Below are 23,569 nucleotides of genomic sequence, written 5' to 3'. Positions count from 1 at the left end.
TCAACCCCATCTTCAACCACCCCACCTCCACCACCTCCACAGCTTGGGATGGCGAGTGTGATCAAGTTGCCTATATTTAGAGGCATAGGAAATGATGAACCATACTAGTTTTGGTTCATGGTAAAGGCAGTATGGGAAGCCCAAGGCGTTACAGATGATAACATTAAAAAGGCTGCTTTAGTGAGTGTGTTGCAGGATCACGCATTGATGTGGTATATCAAGCACTCTAGCAATCATCCAAATGCCAGAATAGTGGAGATCCAGGATGCATTGAACAAAGATTTTACCCGACTGAAGTCTGAAAATCAGTCAATCGAAAATTGTGATGCTTTGAGGCAAGACTCCATGGGATCTAGATCAGCACCTGAAGAGTATGATCCGTGAGGCTAACATGATGCTTTCAGATGTGTAGAACCATGCCTGGTTTGTGGCATCCCTGACATTGCACCTAAGAATGGCATTGTCACAATAGAAGATCTCAACCCAGGCTGAAGCATTAGAGATAGCGATGGGCTGCATGAAACTCCAATACAAGATCCTGGGTTAGGAGTTCAACAAATCCATGCGCAACTACAAAACCTATGCTTGGAGATGCAAAGCCTAAAGCAAGATAGGGCACCGTGACCAGAGGCACACGAAGAACTATGGTGTATGAAATGCAAAGGCCAAGGTTACGACAAGGATCACTGCCCTATATTCTTGAACTATTTGGTAGGAGGGGGACTGATGCCATTGAGGCTAGAGGTACAAGTAGGGCCAAGTGCAGCACCTGCACTCTGGTGCACGATCAGTGGGTCATGACTAGTGAACGTGTCGAAGCTATGAGCTAATGATGGATAGGACCCTAGCCTATCAAATGCAGACTAAAACGCGAGGGTTCGATCCAGCCGCGGGGGCACGCGATGGCTTCCAAGGACGCAGACGAGGAAGAGGAGGAATGGGACCTGGACTAGGGTGCAGACAACTGATCTGTTATAATTGCATAGGGCCGAGGAACTACGCTCGTGATTGTACCAACCCAACAAGAATATCTTGTCCGTACTATGAGTAGTTTGATCATGAAATGGTAGATTGTTCGATGCTGATCGCCCAAATGTGTGAGAAAAGGGTACTATAGTGTACTCCAACTCAAAATATCCAAATGATGAGGTCCAAACCATGCGAAGAGGACCCCAACGTAAACATGGTACTCAAAAGTGGTGCAACTATAGGGGAAGATAAGAGGAAACAACCCGAAGAAGACTCGAAGGTTCGCAAGGCTCCTACAAGGGAACCTAAGTTTGAGATGGAAAGCACGAAGGAAACATTTAAGGAAGCTAAGAAGAGATTCACGGATGCCTCTACCTTAGGTAGTAAGGATCAACTTGAGCCAGGATTGGATCCTTTTATGATTACTACCTTTTTAGAGACATGTATGAAGTTGCTACGCAACAATAAGGCAGTTAAGGGATTACAAGACCTGATCACTAGGTGCACAGGGTCAGGAGAGCCACGCGTGGTCTGGAAACTTGGAAAGCATGCTTTGCGCATCGAGTGGGAAATGCTAGAACAGGTCATCCTGGATTTGGGGTCAGATACAAATGTATTACTAAAACAGACATGGGAACGCATGGGCAGGCCCGCGTTGTAGTGGCCTCCTATTTAATTACGGATGGTCAACCAACAAAAGATCTTACCAATGGGAAGGTTGCAAGGGGTGACAATGGACAATGAAGGCGTAAGTACACAGATGGACTTTGAGGTAATATAAATTGTTGATGACAGTAATCCATATCCTATGTTGCTAGGAATAGATTGGGCCACATACATGAATGGGGTCATCAACTTAAAAAGATGGAAGATGATATTCAAGAAAAAGTCGCTCCATGTAATAGTTCTGCTAGAGACCCAGCTGAAGGAGCACGCTACACTGAACCGGTGCACAATGAGGATAGTGATGATGACCTAGACTGCATCTATCAGATAACAACAAAAGACCAGGATCAGGGGAATCCAACAACGGATGAGAGAATATCATGGGAGCGCGATAGTTCTTGCATGTCAGATTTTGATGAAGAGATAGAGTGATGGCAGAACCGATTGCATGAAGTAACAATGCTAAATTGTAATATGATGATTAGATCACTGCGACACGTGAAAACCAAAGTAAGGAAACTACCAGCAGATGACGGTGCAACAAATGGGGAGGAATTCATAGACCACTGTGGAACTACAATCATGGAGTAGAAGTGGCACGGTGCACAAAAAGAGGCATTACGTGTGATAACTTCACAAGGGTAGAGTACACCTCGGAAGATTAGGTGGAACAGGGATGAATGTAGAACGTGGCTATGTGTATGGGTTGGAGGCCCTGAATGTGGAACGCGGTCTGGGCAGCTAGGATGAAGCGGTTTAGGCACCCACCTATGGCGAGGAATGTAGTCGTATGCTGTGAAACCACCACCTTGTTAGCGCTCGAATCTGCCTCAGGCTGAAGAAGGCAAAACTCGAGGCAACATCAAACCAAGCTCAGGCTCGTAGCTAGCCCTACGAGGACAGGAGAGGGCTCTCTCCAGTCAATCTCGATAAAATGAGCAATAGGGTGTGAGATGACTTAAAATGTGAACTGATTTAGGCTAGTAAAATGAATTTGAATGAGGGATATTTGATTTAATGACTAAGTTGTTGGGCTGTATGGGACCAGGACAGCATGAGCAGAGATTTCACCAAAGGCACAGGATATTTCATAAGGCGAGATAAGCATGAGACTTAGCAATCGAAATGAAACTAAATGGGGTGAAAAGACTGTTTAAGAAAGCTGAAAAGGGCATTAATGTATGAATCCTTTCTAGATAGAAGAAAACACATAAAGACTGAACACTTCCTCAAGGCAGAGCAATGACTGAATTCTACCTTTCTCACTTAAAAGTATTCAGCTGGATAGGAGCATGAATGAACTGCAAAACATCACAAGATACATATGAAACAGAGAGAAAAACACATGCCAAAACTCATACCACAAGAATCTTATAAATCAGAGCTGCACCATTTAATTATTTCTCTGTCAATCTGTACAGCCAAACGCTGAGTTATTCCTCCACCGTTTCCCAGAACTCACAACCCTTTACACATAAATTTTCATACAATAAATAGACTTAGGAATGGGAAAACAGATCGATGAGAATAAGGGCCGTTTCACCTAAAATCATGAGAATAGGAAAAGTCCGCTCGAAAAAGGAGCAACGTTACATTTCGTTTGTTGATAACCAATTAAAAGACAGAATGTGGAACATAGACCCTTTGATTTTGCAACTGCAGTCAAAAATAGACCGCCGGTTTCCTATCTTTCTGCTGTGGTAAGTATTTTGTGTTTTAATTTAGGCTTTACGGTTTCTGGCTCTTCACCTTCTGCTCCTCAACATTGATCATCCGTTGCACATTCATTGCATGGTGGTTCAAATATTTCTCATCCATCTCCATTCTCCGTTCAAACAGATTACAATATTTTTCATGATGTTTCATCCGCCTCTCCTCAGCCATCTTAAGATTTGAAATGATCATCTTATTGTTTTTAGACAAGGTTGCCTTAATGCCAGCTGTTTTTGATGATGATTTTCGCTTTTTCCTTGGATATTGTTTATCTCTATCAGTAGAGGTATCACCAGGGCCCTGAAGTGTTGTCTCAGGCATTGTATCTTCATGCATTATCACATTCTTTGCAGGTGTAAGGCAATCGTCAAATGTTTCCATGATCTGATGTGGATGTATCAATAATCATATCTCCAACATCATTTCCTTTCTGGCCAAAATGTTTATTCATTGCATCATATAGTTCCTTGGTATAATTAGTTGGTAGTCTCTTGTCCATCTACTTTTTGGTGTCATGTTCTAGTACCTGACATGGCCTGGTGGAATATTTCTTTCATAAAGTCTAATCTTCTTATAGTCAGGTAGAATATGTTTCCATCTGTCATTTGAATAAAAACCAATTTTTAATAAAGTTAGCTTTTAAACTAAATTTCGCCTTGAATAAAGGGAACCCCCATTTCTAGCTACAATGTAGCCTGCTATGCTAGATGTAAGAGCATATATGACAAAAAGGGATGTTTGTATGTCTATTTGCTGAAACAAAGTAACATCTGGCACAGTACTTGGACAATCCACTGCGATCTGCTTTTTCTCATCTTCAGTGCGCTCGGCATTTATCATTTGAATGAAAACTAAACGCGCCTTTTGAATGAAGACTTTGCCAGAAAATCCATCGGCGACATCAATTTGATTGCCATAAGAATGCCAACATTCCACCTATACATCTACGGTTTTGTAATAATCCACGGTCCAAGCTGCAATTTCTCCTTTAATACCACGTGCATCCAAATCGCAACAAATTCGTTACTCTCTCTAGCAGGATCAAGATGTATGATTATGCGCACTTTATCCCTCTGAGCAGCCTTTGCGTGCCCAGAATGGAGATAGCCACATAGTTTCTTGAAATATTTTCACTGAGATTATAACTTCATTCCATATGTTGAGACAAAGTATGTTTGCATTTAAATCCAACTTCTTCCCTGGCCAGCTTTTAGTCAATGCCAAATCAGCAGATGTCGGAGAAACAGAAGGCCCCTTTTCAGGAATTCTTTTATTTGAAACATCTGTATTTGACGAGATTGAAACAAACCCAACTGTTTTGGGTGAAGCTGAAATCTACCCAAGTTTGCTGTGGCTGTTGTCCCTTTCTAAAATTTCGGAACACTACAAATTCTTGACCTTTTCTAGGATGTTATGGAAATCCTTTCTTGACATTGGAGACTTCAAACACGACAACAAATCAGTCTCAGAGTCTAAAGATGTTGGCTCCCGACGAAGGAAAGGCTGCAAAATTGGTGAAAGATAAACATGAGAATCAACTGGGTGTAAACTCCCACTGCTTGCTGCAATAAATGTAACAGCTGAACTCCTAACCCATTGGCTTGGATGACAAAGCAGAGGAGCAGCCCGCTAAACCGCATCAAGAAACAATCTTTTCCTAAGTGATTTTTTTTTTGAAAGAAATGCCAAACATTTCAATGCATTGTCAATGATTTCTTCTACATGTTCGTTGAGAGCCTGCTCAATATTAAGCAGAAGATACTCCTCCACACTCATTTGGGCAACAAAATAACATACATGTATAATCTGTTGAAAAAATACAGCTTATAACTGTTTATCGTGGCCATTTAGAAAAGCAGGAGAATTGGTAACAAAAATTCATTATATTGCTTCTGTCCAAAGAAACCACATATTTCTTTTACATGCTGCAGTAATGCACACCGAATAAGTGCTGTCTGCTTTTGGTCCCATCACCAAATCTTGTATAACCTGAGCTATTGTCTGCCGTAACTGTGCAAGTTCTGCATTGCCACTGCTATTCTATTTGATACCTAGGAGTTTGTGACCCCGGAACTTGAGATGGACCAAATGGAACTTTTTTGGCCTTATTAGAAACATTTGATCGATCTAAAATGGTCATTTCATTCAGTAACTGTGACCTTATTAGAAAACGAGAAGCAGATGCAACAATCTTATATATGTTCTCAGCATAACAAATGTAGACACTCTCCTCAAGGTCATCTGGTAACATTGAGAGCATAGGAAGAATATACGCTGGAAATATCTTTGAATCACTAGGGGGGAACCCGTGGACTAATGATAATACATCAAAGATAGTTTCCAATGCAGCACACCGCACAATAGCAGCTAAATCAGAAAGCATAGCGACAATATAAGGAAGAACATGCTGCAACTGGGCCTCATCATCAATATAATATGAACAGTTTCGCAATAACAGTATAGCACCCCTCCTTGATTGTGTAAGCGTAAAACTTCTAAGGCATGAACATAGCAAGGAAGCTATTAATACCATCCCTTCACAGTTTGAGGTATGTGGCCCTGGGTCATACTGTCCTCTGCGGTAAGCAAGCAGCTAGGATATTTCAAACAGTAACTGCCCCTCAAGAAAAAGTTTCTGAAATAACACAGCCCAAGGAAACGATGTCCATTGGTGGCTTTAAAGTAGCATCTGCAGCAATCCGAGCCTCACTTCCTGGTTCATAAAAGCACTCTAGTGCAAGATAACAACGACGTCTTCCTCCAGAAGTCCGATGGATCATCATCAGGTATATATGTTGGCTTGAAAGATGCATAGTCGGCAAGGTACAACTAACTCCAAGAGGTCACAAGTACATTTTCACATTTTATATCACTGTGACAAACACCATGCTCATGGCTCTGTTTCAAAGCATATAGCATCTGGAATGCCAACCACTTCTTTTCAATCGTATTGAGAAATGGCCGAGTGATTTGCATTTTTGCAGAGAAACGATAAAAGTTTTGATTGTCTGCCCTGTGCGTCGCGCAGCATACCCAGTCGGCCGCGCCCTGGGTGTGCGCCACGCATTTTGAAAAATTGAACTGAGGGGTGGCTCTGTGTGTGCCGCGCCCTCTGTGTGTGCCGTGCCCCTGTGTATATGCACCGTGCCATGAAAACTGCCCCCAGCCTTGCTCCACTTCCCTGCTACAGAGAGGCATAGAGAAGCCTACATCACGCTTCTTTGGAAAATGCTCGAAGCCCAGGAGTGGATCTTGTGAGATATGCAGCATATGTATTCTCCATTTTCGCATTTAAACTACCTCCCACAAACATGACTATAAATTGTTGAGTGCAAAAATAAAAGATATCACATGTCTTTTTCCTAAACATGTAATATATAGAACGAAATGAATCTTCCCAAGTTCATTGTTGTTTTGATAGGAACTCACTCTCTGCAACACTTCCATGAGCAGCAGATAATGCCATAGTAGAAATAAGAGATGATGTTAACATAGATTGTGGGTACACCCACGAGTGCAATGCTTTCCAAAAGGAAATCTCCTTCTATTGGGAGAACTGTGAGCAAGAATTGTAGTTTGCATGTACTTTATCATGTGAACAATCAAACCGAAACATGAATTCTTTCATCCCCATGTACTTACTAGTATTATTCAACATATGGCCCTAGTTAAGTGAAGAGGGAGAAATTAGGTGCATATTAACCTTCAAGCTCAAATCCAAAGGTACTCTGTCTCCAGCTATGGGCAAATCATGTCCAAAACTGTTAACATGCAAGGATGATCCTAACTTTCCTAATAAACTTGGAGAGTCATGAGGTTGAGCGACAATAGTTGAGGCCTTATTATTTGCCAATCCCTTAAACGCCTTGGCCATATCAATAGTCATTCTTGAAGACAAAGCAGGAGAACTCGAAGAGAGCTCGGCAACATTACGGAGGTTGTTATATTCTTGACACTCAGCCTTTAATTCAACGTTCTTCTTTGCATATGCACTATTTATGGAGATATCTGGATTACTAGATGAAGCGTGATTTCCCTTCCTTCTCCAAATAAATTTTGATGAAAGCTTTACATCAGACGGTGTGGAACATCGGTTGGTCTCTTTTATCTGTTGCAGGGTTGCTGAAGCTACTGAAGATAATAAGGTGACCAAGGCCTGTATTTGAAATTCTTCATGACAGAAAACTTTAAAAATAACTTATTACTAACCATTGATTCGACGATTCCCTCTTCAAAACAGAGTTTTGAAGAGGAATCAACCTTGAGCATTATTGCTAATGGAAATCTTGAAATGAGAACTTATTGATCCTCCCTCTGGCCTGCTGGCATTATTTCACACTTCTGGAGACAAAACCCTGGACTCAAGAATTAAAATGACTCTTTTTGACCAAAATGGCGTTTGATGACTGCAAATGACGAGAAATGAACCTTGGTGAATTTGACTCTGACAGAGGACTGACAAGACTGAGTCTAACATTGGCTCCAATTGGGATGGCAGCTGCCACTCCATGGAGGTGCCAAGAACAGCAGATCTTTGGGAGAGCAGACAGTGCCTTCGTCCATTGGGCTATGGAGTCGATTATTCCGACAAACCAACTTGACTCAATTTATTGACTGAAAATCGACTTAAATTGTCTCAATGAAAACTAAAATAACTGAAAAACTTGACTCTAACAAACTAACTCAAAATGGCAAAGACCTGGACTTAAAACTTAAAGCTTGGTGGCAGTACATGGCCACCTGTGTTTCTTATAAGACAATATATCCTCAGACTATATCAAAATGCCAATGCAACCAATCAAGAAGATGGCTTCTTGACTGATTCTTCCTATCAGATCTTCTGGTCAACAATAGATGCTTGTAACTGGGTCTCCAAAAAGCTAATTTACCCTGATCTCATTCATCACTGAACACTACAATAATCACCTTCACTGCTGGTTGCAACAAAGTTACCAGAGGATCTTTAAAAACGTGAATATTTGCCATTGCCACCTCCTGCTGAGAAAACGAGATGTTTTTTTCTCTTGCTTATGATTTTTCTTCATAAATAAGAGCACATTCCTGGTCTTCAAAAAATTCTGAACAAGTAGATGAGCAAGTTTCCTCTTCAAAGAACGTTTCAAAACATGAAACATATGAAGAAGATTCTGACATGGAATCCATAATGGTCTGGTCGGCTATAGTCTAAATATATTTCTGATCGTCTTGGCATGATATGATAGCCAGATTCTCATTGCATTCATCACATTCATCAATCATGAAAAAAGCAACTTTGGATGATTCTTGAAGCTCAAGCATGACATCTCTATCATCTATCATAAATTCATCCAGAGAAACTTTTTCACTACTTCAACAAAGATATCCTCTTGCTGTTCATGAATTGACTGGATTACCTTGGTAGGAAGGCTGTGTTCTGATGAGATGAGGGCAGTTAGGCCTGTAACTCTGTCTTCTTCATTTGCGGCAGCCTCAACAATGCAATTCTCTTCTATGAGATCCGGAACAACATGTTTTCCTCATCACAATCCGTCTCTCAATCTGGTGTATCATCATCATTTTCGGAGGTTGGAACATCATTTTCCCGCGTATCATCGTTTATTTCAACCAGATCTGAAATAGTGCTTCTTTTTTCATCATTTTTAGTCATATGGAAATCTTTAACATGCTGATTTTGATCCTGCTGCAAAGTTTCCACTAAGAGTTTTGTAGGCTGCTAAAACGGATTTTCATACAATGCTTCCATGATTTCTTCGTCCATAAAATTATCATCCTCATAGTATTTCTCAAGGCTCTCAATAAAACCATAAGCATGCTTGCAACAATCATGAACTAAATTTAATGATGGATAAGATTCTTTATACTTCTCAAAGAATATGGAATGAAAATCCTTTAGATAATAAATGGAAGCAGGTGGCAAACTTTCATACCAAGACCGGGCTTCGTCTTCCAGAGTAGCCATAAATATTTTCATCAAACAGTCTTCAAGAAAATCGATCTTAAATTTATGCACGTGAATATGAAATTTCACCAGATGAAGAGCATCGTCATTACCTTCCACATTTATGAACACAGGCAAATTCTTTGACCAATCTACCTTGGGCATTTTATTTGGAAAACTAGGGATGTGATCAAGGCTCATGGGAGCGTATCTTATTGCAATCCGATCCATCTTGAAAATCTTACCACTATTGATCTCTCTGCAGTGGAGTCACCATGAAGGATTAATTGCTGGATTCTTCAGTGAAAGGAGTCGCCAGGTGAATGATTTCAGCCGTCTTCTTATGTCTGATCATTTTTCACCATCAACCATCAGATCTGAACTTGAGATATGTCCTGGGGCAAGACAATCTACAAGCAAACCGTTTGATCCCTAGCGGAGTTGACACTATGTTAGCGCTCGAATCTGCCTCACGCTGAAGAAGGCAAAACTGGACGAAACATCAAACCAAGCTCAGCCTCGTAGCTAGCCATACGAGGACAGGAGAGGGCTCTCTCCAGTCAATCTCGATAAAATGAGCAATAGGGTGCGAGATGACTTAAAATGGGAACTGATTTAGGCTAGTAAAATGAATTTGAATGAGGGATATTTGATTTAATGATTAAGTTGTTCGGCTGAATGGGACCAAGACAGCATGAGCAAAGATTTAACCAAAGGCACGGGATATTTCATAAGGCGAGATAAGCATGAGATTTAGCAATCGAAATGAAACTAAATGGGGTGAAAAGACTGTTTAAGAAAGCTGAAAAGGTCATTAATGTATGAATCCTTTCCAGACAGAAGAAAACACATAAAGACTGAACACTTCCTCAAGGCAGAGCAATGATTGAATTCTACCTTTCTCACTTAAAAGTATTCAGCTAGAAAGGAGCATGAATGAACTGCAAAACATCACAAGATACATATGAAACAGAGAGAAAAACACATGTCGAAACTCATACCACAAGAATCTTATAAATCAGAGCTGCACCATTTAATTATTTCTCTGTCAATCAGTACAGCCAAACGCTGAGTTATTCCTCCACCATTTCCCAGAACTCACAACCCTTTACACATAAATTTTCATAGAATAAATAGACTTAGGAATGGGAAAACAGATCGATGAGAATAGGGACCGTTTCACCTAAAATCATGAGAATAGGAAAAGTCTGCTCCAAAAAGGAGCAGCGTTACATTTCGTTTGTTGATAACCAATTAAAAGACAGAATGTGGAACATAGACCCTTTGTTTTGCAACTACAGTCAAAAATAGACCGCCGGTTTCCTATCTTTCTGCTATGGTAAGTATTTTGCGTTTTAATTTAGGCTTTACGGTTTCTGGCTCTTCACCTTTTGCTCCTCAACATTGATCATCCGTTGCACATTCATTGCATGGTGGTTCAGATATTTCTCATCCATCTCCATTCTCCATTCAAATAGATTACAATATTTTTCATGATGTTTCATCCGCCTCTCCTCAGCCATCTTAAGGTTTGAAATGATCATCTTATTGTTTTCAGACAAGGTTGCCTTAATGCCAGCTGTTTTTGATGATGATTTTCGCTTTTTCCTTGGATATTGTTTATCTCTATCAGTATAGGTATCACTAGGGCCCTAAAGTGTTGTCTCAGGCATTGTATCTTCATGCATTATCACATTCTTTGCAGGTATAAGGCAATCGTCAAATGTTTCCATGATCTGATGCAGATGTATCAATAATCATATCTCCAACATCATTTCCTTTCTGGCTAAAATGTTTATTCATTGCATCATATAGTTCCTTGGTATAATTAGTTGGTAGTCTCTTGTCCATCTGTTCTTTTGGTGTCATGTTCCAGTAGCTGACATGACCTGGTGGAATATTTCTTTCATAATGTCTAATCTTCTTATAGTCAGGTAGAATATGTTTCCATCTGTCATTTGAATAAAAACCAATTTTCAATAAAGTTAGCTTTTAAACTAAATTTTGCCTTGAATAAAGGGAACCGCCATTTCGAGCTGCAATGTAGCCTGCTATGCCAGATGTAAGAGCATATATAACAATGACAGGGATGTTTGTATGTCTATTTTCTAAAAGAAAGTAACATCTGGCACAGTCCTTGGACAATCCACTGCGATCTGCTATTTCTCATCTTCAGTGTGCTCAGCATTTATCATTTGAATGAAAACTAAACGTGCCTTTTGAATGAAGACTTTGCCAGAAAATCCATCGGCGACATGAATTTGATTGCCATAAGAATGCCGACATTCCACCTGTACATCTACGGTTTTGTAATAATCCACGGTCCAAGCTGGAATTTCTCCTTTAATACCACGTGCATCCAAATTGCAACAAATTCGTTACTCTGTCTAGCAGGATCAAGGCATATGATTATGTGCCCTTTATCCCTCTGAGCAGCCTTTGCGTGCCCAGAATGGAGATAGCCACGTAGTTTCTTGAAATATTTTCACTGAGATTATAACTTCATTCCATATGTTGAGACAAAGTATGTTTGCATTTAAATCCAACTTCTTCCCTGGCCAGCTTTTAGTCAATGCCAAATCAACAGATGTCGGAGAAACAGAAGGTCCCTTTTCAGGAATTCCTTTATTTGAAACATCTGTATTTGATGAGATTGAAACAAACCAAACTGCTTTGGGTGAAGCTGAAATCTGTAGAAGTTTGCTCTGGCTGTTGTCCCTTTCTGAAATTTCGGAACACTACAAATTCTTGACTTTTTCTAGGACGTTAAGGAAATCCTTTCTTGACATTGAAGACTTCAAACACGACAGCAAATCAGTCTCAGATTCTAAAGATGTTGGCTCCCGACAAAGGAAAGGATGCAAAATTGGTGAAAGATAAACATGAGAATCAACTGGGTGTAAACTCCCACTGCTTGCTGCAATAAATGTAACAGCTGAACTCCTAACCCATTGGCTTGGATGACAAAGCAGAGGAGCAGCTCGTTGAACCACATCAAGAAACGATCTTTTCCTGAGTAATTTTTCTTTTGAAAGAAATGCCAAACATTTCAATGCATTGACAATGATTTCTTCTGCATGTTCGTTGAGAGCCTGCTCAATATTAGGTAGAAGATACACCTCCACACTCATTTGGGCAACAAAATAACATACATGTATAATATGTTGAAAAAATACAGCTTGTAACTGTTTATCATGGTCACTTAGAAAAGCAGGAGAATTGGTAACAAAAATTCATTATATTGCTTCTCTCCAAAGAAACCACAATGCTGCAGCAATGCATGCTGAATAAGTGCTGTCTGCTTTTGGTCCCATCACCAAATCTTGTATAACCTGAGTTATTGTCTGCCGTAACTGTGCAAGTTCTGCATTGCCGCTACTATTTTGTTTGATACCCAGGAGTTTGTGACCCCGAAACTTGAGATGGACCAAATGGAACATTGTTGGCCTTATTAGAAACATTTGATCGATCTAAAATGGTCATTTCATTCAGCAACTGTGACCTTATTAGAAAACGAGAAGCAGATGCAGCAATCTTATATATGTTCTCGGCATAACAAATGCGGACACTCTCCTCAGGGTCATCTGGTAACATTGAGAGCATAGGAAGAATATACTCTGGAAATATCTTTGCATCACTAGGGCGGAACCCCTGGACTAATGATAATACATCACAGATAGTTTCCAATGCAGCACACCGCACAATAGCAGCTGAATCAGAAAGCATAGCGACAATATAAGGAAGAATATGCTGCAATCGGGCCTCATCATCAATATAATATGAACAGTTTCGCAATAACAGTATAGCACCCCTCCTTGACTATGTAAGCGTAACACTTCTAAGGCATGAACATAGAAAGGAAGCAATTAATACCATCCCTTCACAGTTTGAGGTATGTGGCCCTGGGTCATACTGTCCTCTGCGGTAAGTAAGCAGCTGGGATATTTCAAACAGTAACTGCCCCTCAAGAAAAAGTTTCTGAAATAACACAGCCCAAGGAAACGATGTCCATTGGTGGCTTTAAAGTAGCATCTGTAGCAATCTGAGCCTCACTTCCTGGTTCATAAAAGCGCTCTGGTGCAAGATAACAATGGCGTATTCCTCCAGAAGTCTAATGGATCATCATCAGGTATATATGTTGGCTTGAAAGATGCATAGTCTGCAAGGTACAGCTAACTCCAAGACGTCACAAGTACATTTTCACATTTTATATCACCGTGACAAACACCATGCTCATGGCTTTGTTTCAAAGCATATAGCATCTGGAATTCCAACCACTTCTTTTCAATCGTATTGAGAAACGGCCGAGTGATTTGCATTTTTGCAGAGAAATGATAAAAATTTTGATTGTCTGCCCTGTGCGTCGCGCGACATACCCAGTCCGCCGCGCCCTAGGTGTGCGTCGCTCCCGTTGAAAACTTGAACTGAGGGGTGGTTCTGTGTGTGCCGCGCCCTCCGTGTGCACCGTGCCCGTGTGTATATGCGCCGCGCCATGAAAACTGCCCCCAACCTTACTCCACTTCCCTGTTACAGAGAGGCATAGAGAAGCCTACATCACACTTCTTTGGAAAATGCTCGAAGCCCATGAGTGGATCTTGTGAGATATGCAGCACATGTATTCTCCATTTTCGCATTTAAACTACCTCCCACAAACATGACTATAAATTGTTGAGTGCAAAAATAAAAGATATCACATGTCTTTTTCCTAAACATGTAATATATGGAATGAAATGAATCTTCCCAAGCTGATTGCCATTTTGATAGGAACTCACTCTCTGCAACACTGCCACGAGCAGTAGATAATTCCATAGTAGAAATAAGAGATGATGGTAACATAGATTGTGGGTACACCCACAAGTGCAATGCTTTCCAAAAGGAAATCTCCTTCTGTTGGGAGAATTGTGAGCAAGAATTGTAGTTTGCATGTACTTTATCATGTGAACAATCAAACCGAAACATGAATTCTTTCATCCCCATGTACTTACTAGTATTATTCAACATATGGCCCCATTTAAGCTAAGAGGGAGAAATTAGGTGCATATTAACCTTCAAGCTCAAATCCAAAGGTACTCTGTCTCCAGCTATGGGCAAATCATGTCCAAAACTGTTAACATGCAAGGATGATCCTAACTTTCCTAATAAACCTGGAGAGTCATGAGGTTGAGTGACAATAGTTGAGGCCTTATTATTTGCCAATCCCTTAAATGCCTTGGCCATATCAACAGTCGTTCTTGAAGACAAAGCAGGAGAACTCGAAGAGAGCTCGGCAACATTACGGAGGTTGTTATATTCTTGACACTTAGCCTTTAATTCAACGTTCTTGTTTGCATATGCACTATTTATGGAGATATCTGGATTACTGGATGAAGCGTGATTTCCCTTCCTTCTCCAAATAAATTTGGATGAAAGCTTTACATCAGACGGTGTGGAACATCAGTTGGTCTCTTTTATCTGTTGCAGGGTTGCTGAAGCTGCTGAAGATAATAAGGTGACCAAGGCCTGTATTTGAAATTCTTCATGACGGAAAACTTTAAAAATAACTTATTACTAACCAATGATTTGAAGATTCCCTCTTCAAAACAGAGTTTTGAAGAGGAATCAACCTTGAGCATTATTGTTGATGGCAATCTTGAAATGAAAACTTATTGATCCTCCCTCTGGCCTGTTGGCATTATTTCAAACTTCTGGAGACAAAACCCTGGACTCAAGAATTAAAATGACTCTTTTTGACCAAAATGGCGTTTGATTACTGCAAATGACGAGAAATGAACCTTGGTGAATTTGACTCTGACAGAGGACTGACAAGACTGAGTCTAACATTGGCTCCAATCAGGATGGCAGCTGCCGCTCCGTGGAGGTGCCAAGAACAGCAGATCCTTGGGAGAGTAGACAGTGCCTTCGTCCATTGGGCTATGGAGTCCATTATTCTGACAAACCAACATGACTCAATTTATTGACTGAAACTCGGCTTAAACTATCTTAATGCAAACTTAAATAACTGAAAAACTTGACTCTAACAAACTAACTCAAAATGTCAAATACCTGGAGTTAAAACTTAAAGCTTGGTGGCAGTACATGGCCACCTTTGTTTCTTACAAGACAATATATCCTCAGACTATATCAAAATGCCAATGCAAGCAATCAAGAAGATGGCTTCTTGACTGATTCTTCCTATTAGATCTTCTGGTCAACAGTAGATGCTTGTAACTGGGTCTCCAAAAAGCGAATTTACCCTGATCTCCTTCATCCCTGAACACTACAATAGTCACCTTCACTGCTGGCTGCAACAAACTTACCAAAGGATCTTGAAAAACGTGAAGATTTGGCATTGCCACCTCCTGCTGAGAAAACGAGATGTTTTTTTCTCTTGCTTATGATTTTTCTTCATAAATAAGAGCACATTCCTAGTCTTCAAAAAATTCTGAACAAGTAGATGAGCAGGTTTCCTCTTCAAAGAACATTTCAAAACATGAAACATATGAAGAAGATTCTGACATGGAATCCATAATCGTCTGGTCGGCTATAGTCTGAATATATTTCTGATCGTCTTGGCATGATATGATAGCCAGATTCTCATTGCATTCATCGCATTCATCAATCATGAAAAAAGCAACTTCGGATGATTCTTGAAGCTCAAGCATGACATCTCTATCATCTATCATAAATTCATCCTGAGAAACTTTTTCACATACTTGAACAAAGATATCCTCTTGTTGTTCATGAATTGACTGGATTACCTTGGTAGGAAAGCTGTGTTCTGATGAGATGAGGGCAGTTAGGCGTGTAACTCTATCTTCTTCATTTGAGGCAGCCTCAACAATGTAATTCTCTTCTATGAGATCCGAAAAAACATGTTTTTCCTCATAACAATTCGTCTCTCGATTTGGTGTATCATCATCATTTTCGGAGATTGGAACATCATTTTCCTGCGTATCCTCATTTATTTCAACCAGATCTGAAATAGTACTTCTTTTTTCATCATTTTCAGTCATATGGAAATCTTTAACATGCTGATTTTGATCCTGCAGCAAAGTTTCCTCTAAGAGTTCTGTAGGTTGCTAAAACGGATTTTCATACAATGCTTCCATGATTTCTTCGTCCATAAAATTATCATCCTCATAGTATTTCTCAAGGCTCTCAATAAAACCATAAGCATTCTTGCAACAATCCTGAACTAAATTTAATGATGGATAAGATTCTTTATACTTCTCAAAGAATATGGAATGAAAATCCTTTAGACAATAAATGGATGCAGGTGGCAAACTTTCATACCAAGATCGGGCTTCGTCTTCCAAAGTAGCCATAAACATTTTCATCAAACAGTCTTCAGGAAAATCGATCTTAAATTTATGCACGTGAATATGAAATTTCACCAGATGAAGAGCATCATCATTACCTTCCACATTTATGAACACAGGCAAATTCTTTGACCAATCTACCTTGGGCATTTTATTTGGAAAACCTCGGATGTGATCTCGGCTCATGGGAGCGTATCTTCTTGCAATCTGATCCATCTTGAAAATATTACCGCTACTGATCTCTCTGCAGTGGAGTCACCATGAAGGATTAATTGTTGGATTATTCAATGAAAGGAGTCGCCAGGTGAATGATTTCAGTTGTCTTCTTATGTCTGATCGTTGTTCACCATCAACCATCAGATCTGAACTTGAGATATGTCCTGGGGCAAGACAATCTACAAGCAAACCATTTCATCCCCAGCGGAGTCGCCACTATGTTAGCGCTCGAACCTACCTCAGGCTGAAGAAGGCAAAACTCGAGAGGGCTCTCTCCAGTGAATCTCGATAAAATGAGCAATAGGGTGCGAGATGACTTAAAATGGGAACTGATTTAGGCTAGTAAAATGAATTTGAATGAGGGATATTTGTTTTAATGACTAAGTTGTTGGGCTGTATGGGACCAGGATAGCATGAGCAGAGATTTAACCAAAGGCACAGGATATTTCATAAGGCGAGATAAGCATGAGATTTAGCAATCGAAATGAACCTAAATGGGGTGAAAATACTGTTTAAGAAATCTGAAAAGGGCATTAATGTATGAATCCTTTCCAGATAGAAGAAAACACATAAAGACTGAACACTTCCTCAAGGCAGAGCAATGACTAAATTCTACCTTTCTCACTTAAAAGTATTCAACTGGACAGGAGCATGAATGAACTGCAAAACATCACAAGATACATATGAAACAGAGAGAAAAACACATGCCGAAACTCATACCACAAGAATCTTATAAATCGGAGCTACACCATTTAATTATTTCTCTGTCAATCTGTACAGCCAAATGCTGCGTTATTCCTCCACCGTTTCCCAGAACTCAGAACCCTTTACACATAAATTTTCATACAATAAATAGACTTAGGAATGGGAAAACAGATCGATGAGAATAGGGACCGTTTCACCTAAAATCATGAGAATAGGAAAAGTCTGCTCTAAAAAGGAGCAGCGTTACATTTTGTTTGTTGATAACCAATTAAAAGTCAGAATGTGGAACATAGACCATTTGATTTTGAAACTGCAGTAAAAAATAGACCGTCGGTTTCCTATCTTTCTGCTGTGGTAAGTATTTTGTGTTTTAATTTAAGCTTTACAGTTTCTGGCTCTTCACCTTCTGTTCCTCAACATTGATCATCCGTTGCACATTCATTGCATGGTGGTTCAGATATTTCTCATCCATCTCCATTCTCCGTTCAAACAGATTACAATATTTTTCATGACGTTTCATCCGCCTCTCCTCAGCCATCTTAAGTTTTGAAATGATCATCTTATTGTTTTCAGACAAGGTTTCCTTAATGCAAGCTGTTTTTGATGATGATTTTCGCTTTTTCCTTGGATATTGTTTATCTCTATCAGTAGAGGTATCACCAGGGCCCTAAAGTGTTGTCGCAGGCATTGTATCTTCATGCATTATCACATTCTTTGAAAGTGTAAGGCAATCGTCAAATGTTTCCATTATTTGATGCGGATGTATCAATAATCATATCTCCAACATCATTTCCTTTCTGGCCAAAATGTTTATTCATTGCATCATATAGTTCCTTGGTATAATTAGTTGGTAGTCTCTTGTCCATCTGTTCTTTTGGTGTCATGTTCCAGTACCTGACATGACCTGGTGGAATATTTCTTTCATAATGTCTAATCTTCGTATAGTCAGGTAGAATATGTTTCCATCTATCATTTGAATAAAAACCAATTTTCAATCAAGTTAGCTTTTAAACTAAATTTTTCCTTGAATAAAGGGAACTGCCATTTCCAGCTACAATGTAGCCTGCTATGCCAGATGTAAGAGCATATATAACAACGAGAGGGATGTTTGTATGTCTATTTGCTGAAAGAAAGTAACATCTAGCACAGTCCTTAGACAATCCACTGCGATCTACTTTTTCTCATCTTCAGTGCGATCGGCATTTATCATTTGAATGAAAACTAAACGCACCTTTTGAATGAAGACTTTGCCAGAAAATCCATTGGTGACATGAATTTGATTGCCATAAGAATGCTGACATTCCACCTGTACATCTACGGTTTTGTAATAATCCACGGTCCAAGCTGCAATTTCTCCTTTAATACCACGTGCATCCAAATTGCAACAAATTCGTTACTCTGTCTAGCAGGATCAAGGCGTATGATTATGCGCGCTTTATCCCTCTGAGCAGCCTTTGCGTGCCCAGAATGGAGATAGACACGTAGTTTCTTGAGATATTTTCACCGAGATTATAACTTCATTCCATATGTCGAGACAAAGTATGTTTGCATTTAAATCCAACTTCTTCCCTGGCCAGCTTTTAGTCAATGCCAAATCAGCAGATGTCGGAGAAACAGAAGGTCCCTTTTCAGGAATTCTTTTATTTGAAACATCTGTATTTGATGAGATTGAAACAAACCCCATTGTTTTGGGTGAAGCTGAAATCTGCCCAAGTTTGCTCTAGTTGTTGTCCCTTTTTGAAATTTCGGAACACTGCAAATTCTTGACTTTTTCTAGGACGTTACGGAAATCCTTTCTTGACATTGGAGACTTCAAACACGACAAAAAATCAGTCTCAGAGTCTAAAGATGTTGGCTCCCGAAGAAAGGAAAGGCTGCAAAATTGGTGAAAGATAAACATGAGAATCAACTGGGTAAAAACTCCCACTGCTTGTTGCAATAAATGTAACCGCTGAACTCCTAACCCATTGGCTTGGATGACAAAGCAGAGGATTAGCCCGCTGAATCGCATCAAGAAACGATCTTTTCCTGAGTAATTTTTCTTTTGAAAGAAATGCCAAACATTTCAATGGATTGACAATGATTTCTTCTACATGTTTGTTGAGAGCCTGCTCAATATTAGGTAGAAGATACTCCTCCACACTCATTTGGGCAACAAAATAACATACATGTATAATCTGTTGAAAAAATACAGCTTGTAACTGTTTATCATGGTCATTTAGAAAAGCAGGAGAATTGGTAACAAAAATTCATTATATTGCTTCTCTCCAAAGAAATCACATAGTTCTTTTACATGTTGTAGCAATGCACGCCGAATAAGTGCTGTCTGCTTTTGGTCCCATCACCAAATCTTGTATAACCTGAGCTATTGTCTGCCGTAACTGTGCAAGTTCTGCATTGTCGCTACTATTCTGTTGATACCCAGGAGTTTGTGACCCCGGAACTTGAGATGGACCAAATGGAACTTTGTTGGCCTTATTAGAAACATTTGATCGATCTAAAATGGTCATTTCATTCAGCAACTATGACCTTATTAGAAAACGAGAGGCAGATGCAGCAATCTTATATATGTTCTTGGCATAACAAATGCAGACACTCTCCTGAGGGTCATCTAGTAACATTGAGAGCATAGGAAGAATATACTCTGGAAATATCTTTGCATCACTAGGGCGGAACCCCTGGACTAATGATAATACATCATAGATAGTTTCCAATGCAGCACACCGCACAATAGCAGCTGAATCAGAAAGCATAGCGACAATATAAGGAAGAACATGCTGCAACTGGGCCTCATCATCAATATAATATGAACAGTTTTGCAATAACAGTATAGCACCCCTCCTTGACTGTGTAAGCGTAACACTTCTAAGGCATGAACATAGAAAGGAAGCAATTAATACCATCCCTTCACAGTTTGAGGTATGTGGCCCTGGGTCATACTGTCCTCTGCGGTAAGCAAGCAGCTGGGATATTTCAAACAGTAACTGCCCCTCAAGAAAAAGTTTCTGAAATAACACATCCCAAGGAAACGATGTCCATTGGTGGCTTTAAAGTAGCATCTGCAACAATCTGAGCCTCACTTCGTAGTTCATAAAAGCGCTCTGGTGCAAGATAACAATGGCGTCTTCCTCCAGAAGTCTGATGGATCATCATTAGGTATATATGTTGGCTTGAAAGATGCATAGTTGGCAAGGTACAGCTAACTCCAAGAGGTCACAAGTACATTTTCACATTTTATATCACCGTGACAAACACCATGCTCATGGCTCTGTTTCAAAGCATATAACATCTGGAATGCCAACCACTTCTTTTCAATTGTATTGAGAAACGGCCGAGTGATTTGCATTTTTGCAGAGAAACGATAAAAATTTTGATTGTCTACCCTGTGCGTCGCACGGCATACCCAGTCCGCCGCGCCCAGGGTGTGCACCGCGCCCGTTGAAAACTTGAACTGAGGGGTGGCTCTGTGTGCGCCGTGCCCCTGTGTATATGCGCCGTGCCATGAAAACTGCCCCCAACCTTGCTCCACTTCTCTGCTACAAAGAGGCATAGAGAAGCCTACATCATGCTTCTTTGGAAAATGCTCGAAGCCCACGAGTGGATCTTGTGAGATATGCAGCACATGTATTCTCCATTTTCGCATTTAAACTACCTCCCACAAACATGACTATAAATTGTTGAGTGCAAAAATAAAAGATATCACATGTCTTTTTCCTAAACATGTAATATATAGAATGAAATTAATCTTCCCAAGCTGATTGTCATTTTGATAGGAACTCACTCTCTGCAACATTGCCACGAGTGGCAGATAATTCCATAGTAGAAATAAGAGATGATGGTAACATAGATTGTGGGTACACCCACGAGTGCAATGCTTTCCAAAAGGAAATCTCCTTCTGTTGGGAGAACTGGGAGCAAGAATTGTAGTTTGCATGTAATTTATCATGTGAACAATCAAACCAAAACATGAATTCTTTCATCCCCATGTACTTACTAGTATTATTCAACATATGGCCCTAGTTAACTGAAGAGGGAGAAATTAGGTGCATATTAACCTTCAAGCTCAAATCCAAAGGTACTCTGTCTCCAGCTATGGGCAAATCATGTCCAAAACTGTTAACATGCAAGGATGATCCTAACTTTCCTAATAAACCTGGAGAGTCATGAGGTTGAGTGACAATAGTTGAGGCCTTATTTTTTGCCAATCCCTTAAACGCCTTGGCCATATCAACAGTCGTTCTTGAAGACAAAGCAGGAGAACTTGAAGAGAGCTCAGCAACATTACGGAGATTGTTATATTCTTGACACTCAGCCTTTAATTCAACGTTCTTGTTTTCATATGCAATATTTATGGAGATATCTGGATTACTGGATGAAGCGTGATTTCCCTTCCTTCTCCAAATAAATTTTGATGAAAGCTTTACATCAGACGGTGTGGAACATCGGTTGGTCTCTTTTATCTGTTGCAGGGTTGCTAAAGCTGCTGAAGATAATAAGGTGATCAAGGCCTGTATTTGAAATCCTTCATGACGGAAAACTTTAAAAATAACTTATTACTAACCATTGATTCGATGATTCCCTCTTCAAAATAGAGTTTTGAAGAGGAATCAACCTTGAGCATTATTGCTGATGGCAATCATGAAATGAAAACTTATTGATCCTCCCTCTGGCCTGCTGGCATTATTTCACACTTTTGGAGACAAAACCCTGGACTCAAGAATTAAAATGACTCTTTTTTACCAAAATGGCGTTTGATGACTGCAAATGACGAGAAATGAACCTTGGTGAATTTGACTCTGACAGAGGACTGACAAGACTGAGTCTAACATTGGCTCCAATTGGGATGGCAGCTGTCGCTCCATGGAGGTGCCAAGAACAACAGATCTTTGGGAGAGCAGACAGTTCCTTCGTCCATTGGGCTATGGAGTCCATTATTCCAACAAACCAACATGACTCAATTTATTGACTAAAACTCGACTTAAACTGTCTCAATGCAAACTGAAATAACTGAAAAACTTGACTCTAACAAACTAACTCAAAATGGCAAAGACCTGGACTTAAAACTTAAAGCTTGGTGGTAGTACATGGCCACCTGTGTTTCCTACAAGACAATATATCCTCAGACTATATCAAAATGCCAATGCAACCAATCAAGAAGATGGCTTCTTGACTGATTCTTCCTATTAGATCTTCTGGTCAACAATAGATGCTTGTAACTGGGTCTCCAAAAAGCTAATTTACCCTGATCTCCTTCACCACTGAACACTACAATAATCACCTTCACTACTGGCTGCAACAAACTTACCAGAGGATCTTGAAAAACGTGAAGATTTGCCATTGCCACCTCTTGCTGAGAAAACGAGATGTTTTTTTCTCTTGCTTCTGATTTTTCTTCACATATAAGAGCACGTTCCTGTTCTTCAAAAAATTCTGAACAAGTAGATGAGTAGGTTTCCTCTTCAAAGAATGTTTCAAAACACGAAACATATGAAGAAGATTCTGACATGGAATCCATAATGGTCTGGTCAGCTATAGTCTGAATATATTTCTGATCGTCTTGGCATGATATGACAGCCAGATTCTCATTGCATTCATCACATTCATCAATCATGAAAAAAGCAACTTCGGATGATTCTTGAAGCTCAAGCATGACATCTCTATCATCTATCATAAATTCATCCAGAGAAATTTTTTCACCTACTTGAACAAAGATATCCTCTTGCTGTTCATGAATTGACTGGATTACCTTGGTAGGAAGGCTGTGTTCTGATGAGATGAGGGCAGTTAGGCCTGTAACTCTGTCTTCTTCATTTGAGGCAGCCTCAACAATGCAATTCTCTTCTATGAGATCCGGAACATCATGTTTTTCCTCATCACAATCCGTCTCTCGATCTGGTGTATCATCATCATTTTCGGAGATTGGAACATCATTTTCCTGCGTATCCTCATTTATTTCAACCGGATATGAAATAGTACTTCCTTTTTCATCATTTTCAGTCATATGGAAATCTTTAACATGCTGATTTTGATCCTACTGCAAAGTTTCCTCTAAGAGTTCTGTAGG

At 39.9% G+C, this 23,569-nt stretch overlaps 5 pseudogenes; all 5 read right to left on the bottom strand.

The window, feature by feature from the left end:
- Nucleotides 1-4,683: 4,683 nt before the first annotated feature.
- Nucleotides 4,684-6,639, bottom strand: LOC149241705 (serine/threonine-protein kinase VPS15 pseudogene; annotated as a pseudogene).
- Nucleotides 6,640-10,653: 4,014 nt separating this feature from the next.
- Nucleotides 10,654-11,585, bottom strand: LOC149241704 (uncharacterized; annotated as a pseudogene).
- Nucleotides 11,586-11,706: 121 nt separating this feature from the next.
- Nucleotides 11,707-14,503, bottom strand: LOC149241703 (serine/threonine-protein kinase VPS15 pseudogene; annotated as a pseudogene).
- Nucleotides 14,504-17,887: 3,384 nt separating this feature from the next.
- Nucleotides 17,888-18,819, bottom strand: LOC149241702 (uncharacterized; annotated as a pseudogene).
- A 121-nt stretch (nucleotides 18,820-18,940) lies between these two features.
- LOC149241701 (serine/threonine-protein kinase VPS15-like) lies at nucleotides 18,941-23,020 on the bottom strand (annotated as a pseudogene).
- Nucleotides 23,021-23,569: the final 549 nt, after the last annotated feature.

Source organism: Pinus tabuliformis, chromosome 8 (genome assembly GCF_031772625.1).
Source record: "Pinus tabuliformis cultivar Carrire ecotype Pingquan chromosome 8, CPIR1, whole genome shotgun sequence".
Taxonomy (NCBI): Eukaryota; Viridiplantae; Streptophyta; class Pinopsida; order Pinales; family Pinaceae; genus Pinus; species Pinus tabuliformis.
Note: the sequence above shows the minus strand (reverse complement) of the source record. Positions and strands in the feature narration are given on the sequence as shown.